Source organism: Aulonocara sp. 'chitande type north' Nkhata Bay, linkage group LG16, assembly GCF_057382095.1.
Source record: "Aulonocara sp. 'chitande type north' Nkhata Bay isolate Kocher_YH1m ecotype deep benthic linkage group LG16, A_spYH_male_GT1.1, whole genome shotgun sequence".
Classification (NCBI taxonomy): Eukaryota; Metazoa; Chordata; class Actinopteri; order Cichliformes; family Cichlidae; genus Aulonocara; species Aulonocara sp. 'chitande type north' Nkhata Bay.
The window spans coordinates 38612613-38630694 of record NC_141359.1 but is presented as its reverse complement, the minus strand read 5'-3'; the positions used below and the strand labels follow the sequence as shown (position 1 = coordinate 38630694).

At 43.8% G+C, this 18082-nt stretch overlaps 1 protein-coding gene across 1 annotated transcript in view; it reads right to left on the bottom strand.

Moving 5' to 3' along the window:
* ptpn4a (protein tyrosine phosphatase non-receptor type 4a) overlaps window positions 1–18082 on the bottom strand; it is a 70975-nt gene extending 52893 nt beyond the window's left edge. Inside the window, exon 1 of the mRNA XM_086266547.1 lies at window positions 17548–18082. The gene's annotated coding sequence lies outside the window, so the exon portion shown is untranslated. The remainder of the gene's footprint in view (window positions 1–17547) is intronic.

The window sequence follows — 18082 nt, the reverse complement described above, 5'->3', positions numbered from 1 at the left end:
TAAACACATACAGGAAGTCAATGGAGATAAGCCAGGAGTGGGTGATGTAAAGACCACATTTGTCTGTCACCGGCACTAATGAATTAGCTGGACAACAATAAAATACCACTTAGGGTTTGTCAGAGTGGTCACTGATGTTTTAAACACACCACGGAAAGTTTGGACTGAGAATGTGAGAGGGGAGGGCCCCCGTTTATACAACAGCAGGCCCTCTGTGCAGTAATATTCTCACACACACGAGAGAGAGAGAGATGCAGGTCTGATTAAAGCTGCACATTTCTCCTTTCCTGCTGACGCCGGCGCCTTTACGTGCAACCGGGGTCGGTTTCTGAACACTCTGCAAATTTCCACCCGCATCCACCCCAACCCTGCACATTCCTGCCCCACCAGCAGGGAGGCCAGGTGTTCTATAGCAAGCGCACGCCCTCCTGCTGCAAGGCAGATAGATTAGCTCAGTGACAATGCAGCACTTCGCACGATCCTTCGAAAGATCCCAGTGATTTAAGTGGCAAACACAGCTCAACACATCTCCACACCCAAAAGCATTGAAATATAAATAAATGAGTAAATAAGCAAACTACAAGCATCTAATGTTGATATCAGTAAAACCACCGCTGACATTCACCGTGTCTCTGTGCCAAGCTGAACCCCGTTCCCTGAATCTGGTCCTGTAAGCGAGTGTGTGTTTAACAGTCTGTGGAGTCAATAAGCTGTAAGTTAATCAGCCTCTCTTCATTAAGGTGCAGAAACCCCGCTAGAAGCCAAGCACACTACAGTAGACAGGAGCAGGCTCTTTATGTATAAGCAGTGTGAGATTATCTGAACTGTGTGCGTCTGTGGCCTCATCACCAAACTCTGCTGCCACAACAATTAAGCTGACACACGTCTGAACATATTTGTTTGTGCTGCATCTGAAAATATCTTCACATGACAACTTCAGCTCAAATTCCAACAACATGCATACATTGAAAACATGAACAGATGCAGCATTAAGTGCTCCGATGCTCTGATCGTGCGAAAGCAGCTTTTGTCCAAAAACACAAAATACTGTAGTGTGAAGCTGTTAGTGGGCAGATCTTTGACTCATTAAAGTGGAAACTGCCTCAAAGTAAGTCATGGAAGTAAAAACATATTCCAAGATATTCATTTGGAGGCAGGTAAAATCTCTTTTTTTGGTAAATATTCAAATCCTAAGCCCATCGGAGCGGGCACGCTCCAATTTGTGTAACTACTTTTAAATCCCGGTACAACTGCAACCACATAAGCTAGCGCAATAATTTCTTTTGCACATAAAACCAGAGCTGCACTTACATATCATGCATTCAACTTGTCCCAGGTCGCAGTTTCCTCCCACATGTGGCTTTGCAAAAATCGCGTAAAAAGCGCTGCCAACAACTAAAACATAATCGTCCTGAAACACGCAATTCGATCAGCTGTTAATAGTACTTCCTACGTCAGTGCGAACTATCGCATGTCTGCCATTATCTGCAAAAACTGGAAGTGACCTTTCAAAGGTTTACTGGTGTTTGTAAAAGTCACGTTTGACTTTAAGCCTTTCTGTATAGTTTCTGAGAGGCTTAATTTCACTGTTGCAAATAGTTTATTTTGTTTTATTTTGATGAACATGCTGTTTTTTTGCAAATTGTGTACAATAATATTTGTTTTTGTTTTTCCTGCATTTTATAAAAATTGGTGTATCTCAAAAACGAAACTATGAAGACACTCAAAATGAATTTCCTGTGGTTGGAAACTATTTTGGGCAACTTTTTTGCATTTACAATTTTAAGGGTTACACCTCTGAAATTTCTCTTACTAGAAATAAGTGTAAAAAAACAAAAACGTTTTTTGTAGTTTACTGCACTTTTTTGCAAGCTATGCAGTTACTATGGACTTTATGCAGGCGTATTATTGAAATTTGGGATATAACGGTTGTACTGATGTATAACAACTTAAAATGCTCCCAGCTATGGCACTATAGCATGTAAAATATAAAGATAGATCCATGCTAAAATATAAAGCCTATGATAGACTTGAAAGAGTTAAAAAACAAACAAACATGTTCCTGTAGACGTTAACAAGAAGGCCAGCATAAAACGAAAAAATGGCTGCAGTTCAGTCAAACCTGTTAAAAACAAACTAATTGTTGGTCTATGGCGACTGCAGCACGTGCAGAGCTAACATAAACACCATGAACGAGAGTCGCCCATATTACCGGTCGCTCCACATATTTCTGACCCTCAGTAACAGCAGATAGCCAAAACACATACATGTGGGTCTGCAAAGCTTTGCAGAGCTGGGATTAATCCTAAAACGGTGTTAAAATGGTCGTGTAGGTGGCGATAGTTTTGTTTTCAAATACCACTTTGTAAATGAAAACGCAGATGTGAGGAGTCAGCCTGAGGCACGGGATTTTTCTTTGTCAGCTAGGAACTAACATAATGTGTCAGCCTCTCAGACGGGACGGCATGTGACAGTCAGGAAAACGACATGATTCACTTACTCCCCGTCACCCTCGGGACGAGCCTGTACTCTATTCTCAGAAGCTGTAGCTGCTCAGGTCAAAACAGTCAAACACCAAACCAGTCACTACTCATCTCATCAAAGTTCAAACCACCTCTTTATTAGAGGTGTCCCCTTACACTACTCCAGCCTTTTCTCCAAGAAGATGCGCATGTTTTATTTTTGCTCCTTGCTGAGAACTTAATTAAACAGCGGCTGACATTCAAAATGACACAAAGGCAGCTCAGAAAACAGGAAAAGGCTTTTTGCACTGAGCACAGCCTTTAGATGCAACACTGGACGTTTCTGCAACTATTACGGCAGCTTTACCGAAATGTGACCATAATATCATATTATCAGTGTGCAGGATCATTCCCCCCCCCACAGTTAATGAGTTATTAAGGTCCTATTACAAAAGAGACAAAAGGCCCTAAAGATTTATGCAAACCTGGACCTAGAGGATTCTCACCACACCAAATTATGCAAATGCAGCAAACATACAAACATCAGCACATAAACAGCCAAAATGGATATTAATGCAAAACAAGCCAGGTAGCGTAAGTGCCACTCCATATATGTGCATCCACACAACCACTCCTTTTTCTCCTTATTCCCAAGCACACCGCATTAAAAACAAAACACCTGCTGCTTTAATGCAAAACCTTCAGAACGGCTGACTCTTGCACTAACATGCACTAGCATTTCAAACCCAAACATACAGGCCTAACCCCCCGCAGCATGCATATCATTTACAAACACAAAGGTGAGAAGCACAAAATCCAGCCACACCATTAGGTCATGCTGTAAAAACAAGCGCTACGATGGGGGCTCTGCTGATACTGAGCCCACCCTGATGATGTGCATGCAAATTAAACATCTGCATATAAATAATGTAAATAACATGAATAATACTCTTTATTTCTTGAGGACACCAGTCGAATGCTCCAAACTACACTCTGCCATCTCGCCTGTCACCCTGTCGCGACGCAGCGATGGCACCAAAGGAAAAAGCTTGAAATTGGGATGTGAGTGCAGATGTGCATGCCTTGTGTCACTCAGCTGTGGCCTGGCCTAATGCACAACAACCTCAAACCGGGTTTCACAAACTCGGGTTAAACGGTGCTTCATTTAGCCTGTTCTGCATTCGCTAGAATTTACAAAGAAAGATGAGTGCAGCCGCAGTCCTCAGCACCAACTACTGCTGTGCATCTACTGTCTATGCTTCTCTGCAGACACAGGCTTAAATCAAACAAGGGCACAAAAATTAGGTAAAGTGAAACACTTCCACTCGCCTCTTTGTTGCAGTGATGGCCAACAGTGTGAAACAGAGGGACATGCAAGCAAGATCTTCCATGCAGTCTTTAAAACATCTCAGAGGTTTTTTTTAATCACATACGTGCACTTCTGAGCTAAACACCTTTAGCTTGAGCTTCTGTTCGTGGTTTCTGGTGTGTGTGTATACATCCACGTGCACAAATTCAGGATGTCCTCTGCATGCTACGTTACATTTACATGAGAATGGTTTTGTCCTTTGAGTGCTGTGGTTTAGGCTTTCGAACTCAATGTGAAGACAGGTGACAACAGGCCGGGCTGTGGCTAGTCGTACGGTAAGCGCTGAAGACACAAAACCTTAAAGGTAATTTAAATATAAGTGGGCTTGGGGGAGATCATAAAGAACTTCAAACTATTTCGATCCGCCGAAAAACAGCCAAAGGCTCTGCTGCGATACGGCCAATTCGAGCGGAAGATGTGATTCAAAAGCAGTGTTGATGATTAAACAGCTTGTTTGAATGTATTATATAGCTTAAATAACACGAAGCATGTGTGTGGGAGAGGTGTTAGGGGATGTCTCTCCACCACGGCTTGTATGAAGAGGTGAAGATGAAGAGATGGAGGTGGGTGGAACACATTGCGGTTGGTAAACAGGGCCAAAACAGGAAAGCGTGGGCCTACCTGACAGTCACCTCAGAGCCTGTAAAATGTTGCCACGCTTTAAAAAATAAGGTTAGCTGCTGGTGAAAAAATACTGAGACAGCAATTTGTTGCCTTTTTTTGCATCTCCTGAGGTGCTTTAGTTTGAATTTTTGTGTGGATGAGCCGCCTTTCAGGCCACAATCTGCTTTGCAGAAAAAAATGTGACGCATGCTTATGTGCTAAACTCAAACAGCTGATCCAAATCTGCAAGCAGCGAGTTTTTTCCCCTGAATTTTTATTTCTGCTAGCATCGCTCAAACCAGTGAACTGTAAATGTCCTGACGCAGTAGGGACAGCCTTCAGACGGCACTCGCTCGGGTTTGATGTGGAATACTGTGCGACAATAAAGCTGCAGCCGTGTCACTGATCCGAGTATTGCGATGCACGCCTGACGTACGAAAAAGAGTAAAAGAGCACTCGATTTAACCTGCCCCGCATTTATTTGATTTCACAAAAAGAGTGCAACCTGATACTTAGATGTCGGATCCTAAAAATGAGCTTCAACTTCAGAGCGAAGCTGTTGCACAAGAGAAATGACAAAAAACGGTTCTGAAAGCAACCAAGCATCTAAAAACACATGACTTCAAAGAGGCATCATATCATTTCCGATGGGTTTTTAAAGGCCGCTAATGATTTAAGGTCTTAGCGTCTGAAATGTAATGTCCCAAAAAGGATGCACATCTGTTTTTTTAATATGTAGAAGGACTGGCTTTAATCCATACGAACACATGACTGTGGTTTTGTTTTTCTAGCTTGTTCAGTAAAGCCTCAGCTCTACGATTCTGACTCACATCCAACAACCACACACAGCTCAGTGTCAATCTAGTGCTGTTGATCAATAAAGGGTACATAAAACAATTTACCAGCTCCTCTAAAGATCAATACAAACGAAACACGAACAGTCATATCCTAGGATACCTAATATCTAAATAAGGGGCCTGTCCTCAGCTGCAGCCACTAAAAATCAGCCTTTAATCAGCCCGAGCAACAAGCCTGAACAACCAAACCATAAAGAGAAATTACTGCCACCGCTCACCGTGGAAGTGGAAGCTTAGCCAGTTTTAATCAGTCGGTAGGTTTCTGCTCAGGGGAGTTGCAAAAAAAGCTCAGATTTATGGTCCTGTAATTAACATGTCTGAGATTAAAGTGACGAAATGTCATGTATTGTCCTCTGGCTAGAGGCTCCAGTGCTGGCAGAGAGGCCGAAAGAGAAAGAGCGGGCAGAGCGGCCATGAGTCAGCCGGAGCCAGCCCCCTGCCTCATGCTGAAATCAGAGAAACCACAAGAATGTAACAGCTTCTGTTATTATCCCTCCCTGCTGCCTCGCAGCCTGATGGCCTGCCCCAGAAAATAGCAGCGAGGCTGGCTTCTCTCTCACTCACACACTCTTGTTCTCATGTTCTCTCGATCCTCTCATTCTCAAATCTGACACACACATTTTTCTCTCAGGCTATGGCTGTCCATTTTGTTTAGCTTTCTCCACACACACACACACACACACACACACACACACACTTAAAATTTAACCGATATACGTCCAAATTTCAACACCATCTGGGTTTAATGGTATTCTGAGGAGGGTTTAAACAGCAGCAAAGTGTTTGACCACAGTTACATTGGTCTCTTTTAGCAGGATGAGTCGCAACACTGCTAACAAATGACGAGCGCAGTCGATAAATTGCATACATGCGGCACACGTGCTTTTGTCTAAAGCGGCTCACAGTAACATCATTCGACCGTCGCAGACACGAGACTTCCTTTTGTTGAAATGAAGCCGCACAGAGCCGCGTACACTCAGCAGCCTTTATGTAAAGCGTGAGGCTGACTCAGCAGCCCTTCAAACTCTCCGGTGACGAGTGTTGACCTGTTGCCTTGTTTGGCAGTTGCACAGAATTGCACCAATGCAAACAATTAGGATTAAATGGAAATCGCTCGCTATAGCCTCAATCTGTTTTCATAGATTTACTACCAAGCTTAATTTGCAGAAACAGATCTCTGCATATGAATGTGCAGAATCGGGAGACAAGGGATTTTTCCTCAAGAGTCCATGTAAATAACTAAATAGATAAAATAAAATATGGGAAGCTGTACTTTCCAAACTGGTTATAATCTGCCAACTTTAGCTTTTTATTAGCTCTTTGCAAAGTATCTATACGGAGGCGTTTCATCAAATTTAAATTATGATCCTGAAAACAAGAAAACTGGGATAAAACCTTTACTTTTAAAAAGCTCTCGTGCCTCATTTTTCTAACCAATAACATCCCTTTACTTTACTGCGGTGTGCTTTCAGCCCTCCCTAAAAGTCCCAGCTCACTAACAGTTTAGCTCTGCTCAAGCCAAAATGACAGAAACACAGCATTAGGTCAATGAAACTGGACTGTGGATGGCCAGAGGCTGCCTCGTAGGCTTAAATTGCTGAAATTATATATAAATTATTCCTCAATCAGGTGTTAGCGGTACGATAACAATGTGAAAGTGAGTGGGAACAGCAGCAACTGAGCCGTGAAGTGGTAGGCCACATAAAATCTCAGACCGGGGTCAGCGGATGCTGAGCCGCACAAAGGTTACCGGCTTTCTGCAGAGTCAGGAACAGCGCATGCATAGATGTGTTGGTGGAATGGGTTTCCATGGCGACCAGCTGCACACAAGCCTTACATCACCGAGCGCAATGCAAGGTGTCATATACAGCGGTGTAAAGACGCAGCCACTGGATTCTAGAGCAGTAAAGACGTGTTCTCTGGAGCGACCAATCACGCTTCTCCCTCTGGCAATCTGATGGACGAGTCTGGGATTGGTGGATGCCAGGACAACGGTACTTGCCTGGCTGCGCTGCTAAGTGTAAAGTCTGGTGGAGGAGGGATTTATGGTGTCTTTCAGGAGTGGGGCTCGGCCCATTAGGTGCAGTGAAAGGAACAAAGTGCACAAAGCATGATCCTGAAAGACAAGGATGAGCGAGTCTGGTGAGGAAGAACTTGACTGGCCTGCACAAAGTCCTGACCTCAACCTGACAGAAGACCTTTGGGATGAACTGAAACGCCGATCCAGGCTGTCCAACATCAAGGTGTGACCTCACAAATGCTCTTCTGGGAGAAAGTCCTGTAAACACTCCTAAACCTTGTGGCAAACCTTCCTAGAAGAGTTGAAGCTGTTACAGCCAATCATATTAAACCCTGTGGATTAAGAATGAGATGACACTCGAGTTCATGTGTGTGTGAAGGCATACGAGTAAATAGTTTTGATGTGTGTACTTAGTGTATGCCAGCTATAATCGGGGTTTATTGTTTTTTGTTTGTTTGTGACAAAGTCGGCTCTTTGAAGGGACCGTTTCTATCCTCGGGCTTTGAGTCCAGCTGAGAAAGGCTGCGGAGGCCCAGGAATAAACAAAGGAGCGCAGCAACTTAAGCATGTTGACATCCCCATCGCTGTCGTCCCTGCATCGACTCATATACACAGTGAAAACATTTTCACAGCACAAATTTATAAATTTACATTTGGCACAAGCCATCTGCTGGCTAAAACTGACCAAATTACAGAGAGAGAATTTACAAACAGCTTTGTCTTGGACAAGCTGGTCCTGTGGAATATGATTCAAGACCAACGAGGATTTTTTTGGACAGAAAACAGGCCTGACGGTGAGGAAATAAGTAGCACGAAGTAAAAATAGTAATGTCCCAGGTTTTCAAACTCCTCTTTTAGTGAGTGTTTAGGTTGGATACGGAATCACTCCGGGCTTCCTCGACAGACCTCCAACAACAACAAGCAGCGGATAAAACCAGGTTTTACCATGTAAACCGTTGACGTTCCAGTAATAAGCCCGTCAAGTGCAGCACAAAAATAACGCTGCATGTCTGAAAAAAGATGGCATAAGACTGAAAAGTTGGAGATGTTAACTATGTCACCAAAATAACAGCACTCTTACTGTCACTAAGGTAGGCTAAATATCTCCTATGACCCGTTCTCATTACTTTTAAAATAGCTCAAAACATTATATTCAGGATAAACATTACAACGGGCTAAATTTGGGATTTTGCAACTCAGTCACGTCAAAATTCCCTTTGTCTACAGAGGAAGTACAAAAGCCCAGAAGCCCTTCAATGCAGTTTTTACATCGAGGGCACAGCAGAAAAAGAGCAATCCATTTTTGGCTCTGACCCACTGTTCTTAAGCAACTGTGTCCTCTGACCCCCCGAGGTATTCAAGGCTCTTTAAGCAGCTGTTTCAAAGGCAGACCTGAGGATCTGAAGGTGACACGCACACACCGAGCTCAGGTTGCACAGGTGGCAGGTTAAAATGGGCACGTGGCAATCGATCTACAACTCAAATGTTCATTGGCTTGTATGTGTAAGCGCACACGTGTCTACCTGCTGCTGGGTTAAATGGATGTGGGATGGAGGAGAGTGAAGGAAAACACAAGTCTGAACAAGCACTGGAACATAACCAGGGAGTCAGCTGTGCTCACATACCTGAGGATAGTAAACACGGGGGTGGGGCAGCACTGAAGAGGAATCCTGATAATAATGTTAGGATGTAGCAGTTTTACTCATAAACTGGTATAAAACTTCATTTTGCCAGGGCAAACTTGAATTACATTTCTTCTGCTCGCTCCAGAGCGCTCTCCAAATTCAACAGACAACTTCCCCAAAACGTCAGATATGATTATCTCACCGGTGCAGCAGTTTTACAAAGACGTTCCCAAAACGCAGCATATTGAGGGCATCGCGGCGTTATTACCCACAAGTACGATTAACATCGCATTTTCTAACTGGTTTGACAAAGTTTGCCAACACTCCCGATAATTTGAACGACAGCAGTCTGAACAAGAAGACTGCAGAGAGGTAGACAGATAAATAAATAACGAGCACAATCATCTACAACTGGTTCTAGACACCCAATAGCTGCATTAGATGAGTACCTCCCCGGTATTACTTGGACTGTTCTAGAAGGAGTTCAGTTCATTTTTTGAGTTTATTTATGGAAAGGATCACAGGAAGTTCCTGGTATTTCAGAGCTATGAGGTTACCGGTATTGGTAAACTCATGAATGTAACCAATAAGAACAAACATCAATTCACACATTAGACACGCCCACTCATGCCAGGAAGTCACCCTCTTTCCTTTCTGTCTCCACACCTATCAAACGGTCATTTCTCTGTTTATGCCTGTTTATCCATCTCAAGTGATCAGTGGCTGTACGAAGATTTACATGTATCCAAGTAATTCTGTCTCACAGCTATAATCTCACCCTCTAATTGGGCTCCCTGTGAAACAGTTTCCAGGCCGTTCGATTGGTTTATCTGTCTTGTTGCCCAAAGTCGTCGTGTCTCAGGCTGGTTTAAATTGGCCTCAGCCTTTCAGGGAGTCAGTCTGGCCTTTCGGAGAGGTTCAAACGTTGCGAAGGAAAGAGGTGAGCTGGGTTTCTAACACAAGACTAAATGAGAGCAGCTGTACTGTCAAAGCAAGGCAGCCCCATCATTGCTTTATTTCCATCATCTTTGTTTTCATAATTGTTAGAAATCATAATTTTAATTGAATAGGATTTTTGATAAATTGTACAGCCCTATTAGAACACACAGATGACTCATAATAGGGCCAATAAAGGATGCTGAATTACAATAGACGCCTCGAGTCACAATGTTTCCAAAGTCTACAGCAGTGTGGGTGTCAGAACACAGTGAATCACGTTGAAGACGGTAAGAAGACAGAAAAGTTTGTGTTTCCAGCGCATTATTTTTTTTCCATATTTTCATTCTGTGGTCCTCCATAACAACGGGTATGATTCCAAAACTCAGTCCTACCTGTACGCAAACACATTACTGTCCAAAATCCTCAAGTACCTTTTTCTTTTTTTAAAACAGGATCCTCTCCTAAAGCCATTAAAACACACAAAATTTGGAACAAGTCTGAAGAACCGTTACAAATCATCCTCATACGTTTGGTTTAGATGCGTTTTCACTTCTGGGAAAAGCTCAGTTTGGTATAAGTGAACATGCTGCCTGGGTAGAGCACGCAGGATGCAGCGAGAAGACCACATACTTGCAGAGTATTACCTGCACTATTCTTATATTAGACAAGACCAGTCATCACACAGACTTTTAATTAGGGCGCTGGCAGATTAAAGGCTGTATCGGGCATTTGCGTTCTCCTCCGTCAACTAATGCCAAGAACAGTTTAGGGATGCAGTGAAGGGAGGCTTTTCATGAGATCTTTATCCCTTGAAGTCTCATCCTAGGGCCTCCGCTGGGAAAAAAAGGACTGTGGATGATCCAGGCCGGCTTGATGTGATGATACAGCACGACAGCCACTTAAAGCTTCCAGATCATCCAACAAAGACAAAGCTTAGACTTTGCTTCAACTTACATGCTGTGAATAACGGAACATTTTGACCACCTTTGTAAAAGTAAACGTTTGATTTGTGATGGTTATTTTTTGCATGCCAACCTCAGTTCAAAGACAGTTACTACTTACTCAAATATCAGCGATTGCTCTGATTGAACCCTAAAAATGAACCTGTCTGCATTTCTGCAAACAATAATTTTATCACCTAATAGATACTTTCGAAATGTGTCCATCGGTGATGTCCTGTTTTATTTGTCCATTAGCCTGCAGGATAAGTAAGTGTTACATTTAGAATATATCTGGATGTCTTTTAAATAACTCAAATGGATTAATTAAAGATTAAAATCATCATAATTTTCAATTCATTCTCCTCAACTAAGCAATGGAGTAATCGATGCAGCTCTATGAGGCATTAATTGCGTTTGCCTAAGCAGTAGGGGGTCTGCATCCACCTCCCCTTCGCCTGGACAGCATGCTGCTCCAGCTAATCAAACCATTATGACCCCCCCGCTAAGTGAGAGCACCATTATCATAATATGCAGTTTCACCTGATTAGTTATGCGTGACTCAAGCACACCGAAGCTGGACAAAGAATAAGATTTCTCAGAAGTAAATCAAACATGGCCAACAAAATATATCATGAAGAACCGCTACAACACCTGCATCCAGTCATAACATACAGCATTCATTTGCAAATAATATTCAGTGCAAGAACAGCTACACCCAATCCACAAGGCAGCTTTTATTTTTGTCCCGCTGTTCACAAGCAGACAATTATTATTTTTAGTCTGGGATTTCGATTTTGAAAAACTCGTGCATGTCAACCTCCCGCTTTACTTTCCATTGATATTCAGACAAGATTTCTAAAAGCCTGTCACACTCATCCACCATTTGATAACTCGTTCGTCGCAGCATATCAAAAACAAAAATCTGTGTCATTGTAAATGTGCCGCTATCCGCTTTCCATTTTGGAAGTTTGGATCTGCCGAGGCACCTTCATCCTGGCGTCCTGTAGCTGTGGTATCTCGCGCCAAATAAACACAGCTGTGTTTGGAGCTCGGGAGACGGTTTTCGCTAAAAAGTCGTGCCATATCCGCCCAAGCAACAGACCACTAACTAGCTGCCTTTCTGAGAGATATCTGGCTGGATATTTGTGTGAATGAATGGCTGCTGGTTCACTTGTGCACAGCCAGTCTGACAGACTAAAGGAAGTTCAGTCCAGCGCGATAATGCTGACGGCGTACGGGTAACTGCAGAAAGCTGGCATGATACTCCAAAGTGAAACGGCCAAACTCTGTGGATCAATGGTTAAACTTCCATTTCATGTGTGCAAACAGGACTGCGAGCTGTCCAAAGGGTCATAACGAAAGGTCGCTGGTCCTCTTGGCTAAACATGAACAGGGCTGTGAGCAAAAGGTCACAGGAAGCTGGTGTCAATCAAATAAAGAAGGCAAAAATGACAATAACTACATATATGGCCTCAAAATGTTTCGAGTTTTACACAAAGTTTCTGACGGGCTTTTTCACAGCGTTTCTGGCAACATTTCCAAGCCTACTTATCTGAGGCTTGCAAATGCTAGCATCTTTAAAGCATGATAACGTATCTTGCCTGCAGCACCCAGCCAGCAATCTTCTTACCAATACTCTCAGTTAGCAGCAACACTAAGCTGTCAGCGTGGAGAAGCACCACGCTGAGAGAAAGGGTGTGCTTTCCAACGTTGAGACTAACAAGAGCAGGCAGCCGGACGAGGAGAGGAGGGGGGAAGGAAGCAGAAGAAAATAAGGAAAGGACAAAAGGAGACGGCGAGGATGGAAGAAATGCTGGAAAGATAAAGTCAGACGGACGTTCCCCTGAACAGACATGACTTTATGACAGTACAGAAACTCAGCATCAAGTCCTCAAGAATTGTTCAGTTTTCTAGGCTCTTTAAAATCACATTTCCCCAACACTCTGCTGCTCCCAGCCCAACCCTGACTGTACACATAACAAGAACAGCTGACCTTTGGCCAAACTGCTAGGTGGGCTGGTTTATGACCTATGTTTAACCGAGGGGCTGACATCTTTATGCACCTTCCCTGCAGTTACAGAAATGGTGTGATGATAAATTGACAATGAGAGGACTAATCAAGCTGAAATAGATGCAAATCTGCTGCACTTTCGACCTCCGCGCGTCACTTTTTTCTGACTTATGTGCAACACTTGTGCTGGTGGTTACTCTGGCAATCACCAGCACAAGCATTTTGTGATCCTCATCCATATCACTGGCTTGTTTTGATTGTCACACAGCATGAGAGGTTGACGTAGTTGTCATTTTGTTGACAATAAAGCTCCCGAGTGAAATTAAACAGCCTTATGCTCACATGGATACGCTTATGCACTCACTGCAGTAAAAAGCCCATCAGATATTTAAAGTCTTATTGAACAATAGAAAATTATGAGCAAAATAAATGCGTTGCAAACTCTAATGATAATCATAACATATGTTTAATATCTGTTTTTTTCATCTTGGCTCATGTAAATCATGAAGTTTAGCCATGTAAATATTGTCATCGGCCAGAAGGGTGGCACGCTCTCTGTTCGCTCAGCCAGAGTCGTGCACGCATTCTGCTGCGTCTTCTCTTTTTCTTTCTTTTTTTGCAGAACAAACCATAGAGCGTGCACACACATGCATGCACGCACACACACACGCACAGCTGTGGCCAAGCGCTTGTTCTGTTTCTGCTCTATTGTTCGACATCTTGTAAATTTCCACCAGGAGGATGATGGGAAATAATCCGAGAGGAATTTTTGTTGTACTCTTGCAAATATTGACCCTGCAGCATCTCCAGTCTTACAATCTATGATTAAACCTCTGAGTTTTGACACACCGTCTTCAGGCTTAAGTTTTCTCCAAGTCTTTTCAAAGCCTTCCAGTCTGTGGCGCCCATAAATGCATAAATTATAGTTTGCCTCCTCATCACATTCACTGAATCATTCACAAATCTGAGCAGGTTACCTGGGGATCTGATCATTCCTGACACCAAAGGTGCTCCCGCGGGAGCCCCCTGCCCTCTGCTAGCAGGTGCAGTTTATCCCAATTACCCTTGCCACACCTGTACCCCTTATGTCTTTCTCCTCCTCGCACACACACACCCTCCTAATGTACACCGCAGGGATGGCAGGTTCAGGTGTGGCGCTCAAGTAAAGCAGGGCTGTTGCCGCAGGCGATCTAAGCTCCACCAACTGTGTCTATCCGCTGCTTAAACCTCTTCAGATTCGGGCAGAGCAGACGGGGTCAAAGCAGGATTCTCCTCAGAACACCGCTCATGAATTTATAATGTGTATAAAAATAAAAACGATGAGTGCATTTTTATTTTATGGAAGCAAACTTTGCTCTGCTGTCCTTAGTCGTATTTAGATGCTAACACAGCCACGGCACAGCACCCACTCCCACTGTGTGCACCAGCGTTCGGGGTGGGATTCTGCTTCGTGATTATGGATTGTCCGGTAAACGGATGGACACTCGCATCTTCAGCTCAAACCCCATCGTGGTTTGGCTTGTTTTCAAAGCAGTATCACATATTTACGTTTCATATTTAAAACTAAATCTTGCTACCTGCAATTCATAACAAAACCAGCATCAGTTGCAGTACTAATGACTGCACAAGCCAGCAAGTCTCTAATGCCAAATAATCCTTGCTTCCACGGCTTAACACGATATGGTCGCAATCAACAGCCTGGAATACTGTCCCAAATAAAAATGTGATGCATGACAGGCCTAATTCCCAGGATAAGTAGTTCAGCTCCAGAAACTAGCAGCCTGAGCAGGGATTCCCACATGGATTCAGGTCAAGACCAACACCAAACAGCAGCTCGCATACATTTCTGGACAGCAATCTGTTACCTTTTTTTGGAGGGGACAAAAACACACAGAAACGCTCCTGTCGAAACAGCTCTGTGTCTAATACATGTAAGTCATGTGTTGTATGCCAGCCTGCCCTTAAATCTAAACATGAAATAGTCCCAAAAAATAAATACATAAAAAAGAGCTCATGGACATGACTTCTCCTTTTTCCCCCCCAAAGCCAGTCAGCATGACTTTGACATGTATTTCAATAGGAAGCATGTTTTGTAACTACAGCTGTTGTCTAGTATCAGCCGGCTTATTTAGAGGGTCCTGTTTCCCTGGCAACTAAGAAAGAAACCTAAAACCTAACCCATTAGCTAATCCTAATCCAGTAATTTTAGTACTTCTAAAGCCTAAACCTCAGGAGTAGTTTTTCTTGTCTAAGTATAACTCCGTTCCTTTAATTCCAAAACCCAACAATGGACTTCCTAAAGATGATTAATAAAGTACTTCAAATAACAATTGAAAATCTGTCCATATTTGTGCAGATTAAACAAATATGTAAGACTGCGTTCTTCCATTTGTGCAATATCGCTAAAATTAGAAATATCCTGTCTCAGAGTGATGCTGAAAAACTAGTTCATGCATTTATTACTTCCAGGCTGGACGACTGTAATTCATTATTATCAGGATGTCCTAAAAACTCACTGAAAAGCCTTCAGCTAATCCAAAAATGCTGCAGCAAGAGTCCTGACAGGGACTAGAAAGAGAGCAGATTTCTCCTGTTTTGGCTTCCTGTTAAATCCAGAATTCAAAATCCTGCTCCTCACATACAAGGTCTTAAATAATCAGGCCCCATCTTATCTTAATGACCTTGTAGTATCATATCACCCTATTAGAGCACTTCGCTCTCGCTCTGCAGGCCTACTTGTTGTTCCTAGAGTATTTAAAAGTAGAATGGGAGGCAGAGCCTTCAGTTTTCAGGCCCCTCTTCTGTGGAACCAGCTTCCAGTTTGGATTCAGGAGACAGACACTATCTCTACTTTCAAGATTAGGCTTCAAACTTTCCTTTTTGCTAAAGCATATAGTTAGGGCTGGACCAGGTGACCCTGAATCCTCCCTTAGGTATGCTGCAATAGGCGTAGGCTGCTGGGGGACTCCCATGATGCACTGAGTCTTTCTTCTTCACTCACTATGTGCTTATACACCTCTCAAGTTATTATTAATCTCTGGCTCTCTTCCACAGCATGTCTTTTGTCCCATCTCTCTCCCATCCCCACCAAGCAGTCGTGGCAGATGGCCGCCCGTCCCTGAGCCTGGCTCTGCTGGAGGTTTCTTCTTGTTAAAAGGGATTTTTTCCTTCCCACAGTCACCAAGTGTTAACTCATAGGGAGTTGTCTGATTGTGGGGTTTTTCTCTGTATGTATTATTGTAGGGTCTTTAACTTACAATATAAAGCACCTTGAGGTGACTGTTGTTGTGATTTGGCACTGTGCAAATATAACTTAATTGAATTATGGGATTGTAGTTGTGCTGTCTGGTGTGAGCAGAGGAGGCTCTCTCACCAAACCCCCCAAAAATGCACTTTGTTACTCTTTAAAAGAGTGAAAACATTCACATTGGGTACATGGACACAAATCAGTACATATACGACCATCATACAAAATTTCATGTGCAGGAACACAAAACAGACTGAATGCAATGACAGTTTCACGAACTGCTATATGACTCTGCTGTTTATGCACAGTATGCCGTGCAGGTTGGATGCCTGGGTTTGTTTTGGAGAACACTGAGCCCAGCTCCTGGTTCCCATTCAGAGGACATCACTCTAAAGTCATGTCACAGTTTAGTCAGGGAGCGAAGGGAGACGGAGACACGGTCAGATAAACAGCACAGAGCAGGGTACATATGATCTCAGCAGCGGCAGCAGACTGGGGAGCAGCAGGCAGCAGAGGAACCGACTGCGACCCAAAGATGTGGCACGGATGGTGGGGGATTACGTCATCGAAAAAATGAGGACGCCTCATCCCAGCGAACCCCCTTACATCCATTACATTAAAACCTTACCGATCAGCACATCATCTCCATCATTTTATTCACATTAAAAAATAAAAAAAAAGAATAAATACGAATGCACGGGCTGCGTCTCAGCAGCTCGTCCACGCAGGCCCCCCTCCCGTGACATTTCAGGAATGTGACATGTACACAAACGCTGCTTCACCAACAATTATTTAGCAACGATTGACCAAAAACACACAACCAGCTCTGTGGTCGCTGAATGCACCAAGCTACACGTTAAAATAAATCCACGGAGCCCGTCAAACAACACACGGGACGCAGGAACCGTGTAATAAGCGCTCACTGGTGCCTATCGCTCGATAAGAGGTGTGTGCCATATTTAAAGCCACAACATTAAATGACGCCGCGCTGGTTCCAGAGAGCTCTAACTGCTCATTAAAGGGCTTATTGTGCGCTGTCCGGTGACTGGCAGATAAACGAGCCGTTTATCTTAACACATGAAACGGATCCGGGGAGGCTGCTAACAAAGTTTCATTGATTAAATAAGCCTTTAAATGCGCACTAATGTTGCGCACATTGGATCAGCTTGTAAGCTGCGAGATATCGAATGAGCTAAGAAACAGCTAGCAAGCTACACAACCGCTGGCTATTAAGGCTGTGGGAGAAAATGTGTATGTGCTGGGGCTTTTTATGAGATTCCACTGAACAAACACAAGCGCAGTTGCAAAACGTGCCTTTTGAAACAGCGCTCTCCCGCTGTTATTTCGCAATTCTGGCTATTTAGTGTGTGCGGGAACAACTTGGATAAAAGTGACAGCGCTAAGCTAGCTAGCTAACCCGCGTCAGCTGGCTCCAAGAGGGGGGGAAAAGCTGTGACTGAGCGTCTTTCTTACCGTCATAAACTGCTCCAGGGGCGTCCAGTTTTTAAGGAATACAATTTTTGTTATGTGAGGAAATGGTCTGTGTATACAGGGGGGGTGGGGGGGCAACAGAGCCCGAACATCCAAGATCAGTCCAGCCGCTGCCGATAAAATCCAGGCGACATCTTTATCACAGCGCTCATCAGTGGCTCAGAGTTCCGCGCTGATTCACGCACATCCATCCAGCAGAGAGGGGCCTCCTCCGGGCTCGACCATGCGACTGGCTCGGCGACGACGGATAATCCACAGGACAGGACCCCCAGCGGTAACCATTGGCTAGACGCGGGGACCAGCAGTCATTTCAGGCCGACGGAATGAGAAAATAATCCCACGCATGCACCGAAACAAAGAGTGAACGTTTCAGGCGCGAAGAAAGCCGCACATTAAAGCCGCAAATTAGGAAAATGTTGCGTTTCTGAGTTTCCCAGCACGAGCCTGTGCGCTGTTGTCAGCACTCCCCGCTGTCTCCGCAGCTGCTTTGCCTGTCTGCCCTGCAGCACAGCAGCGG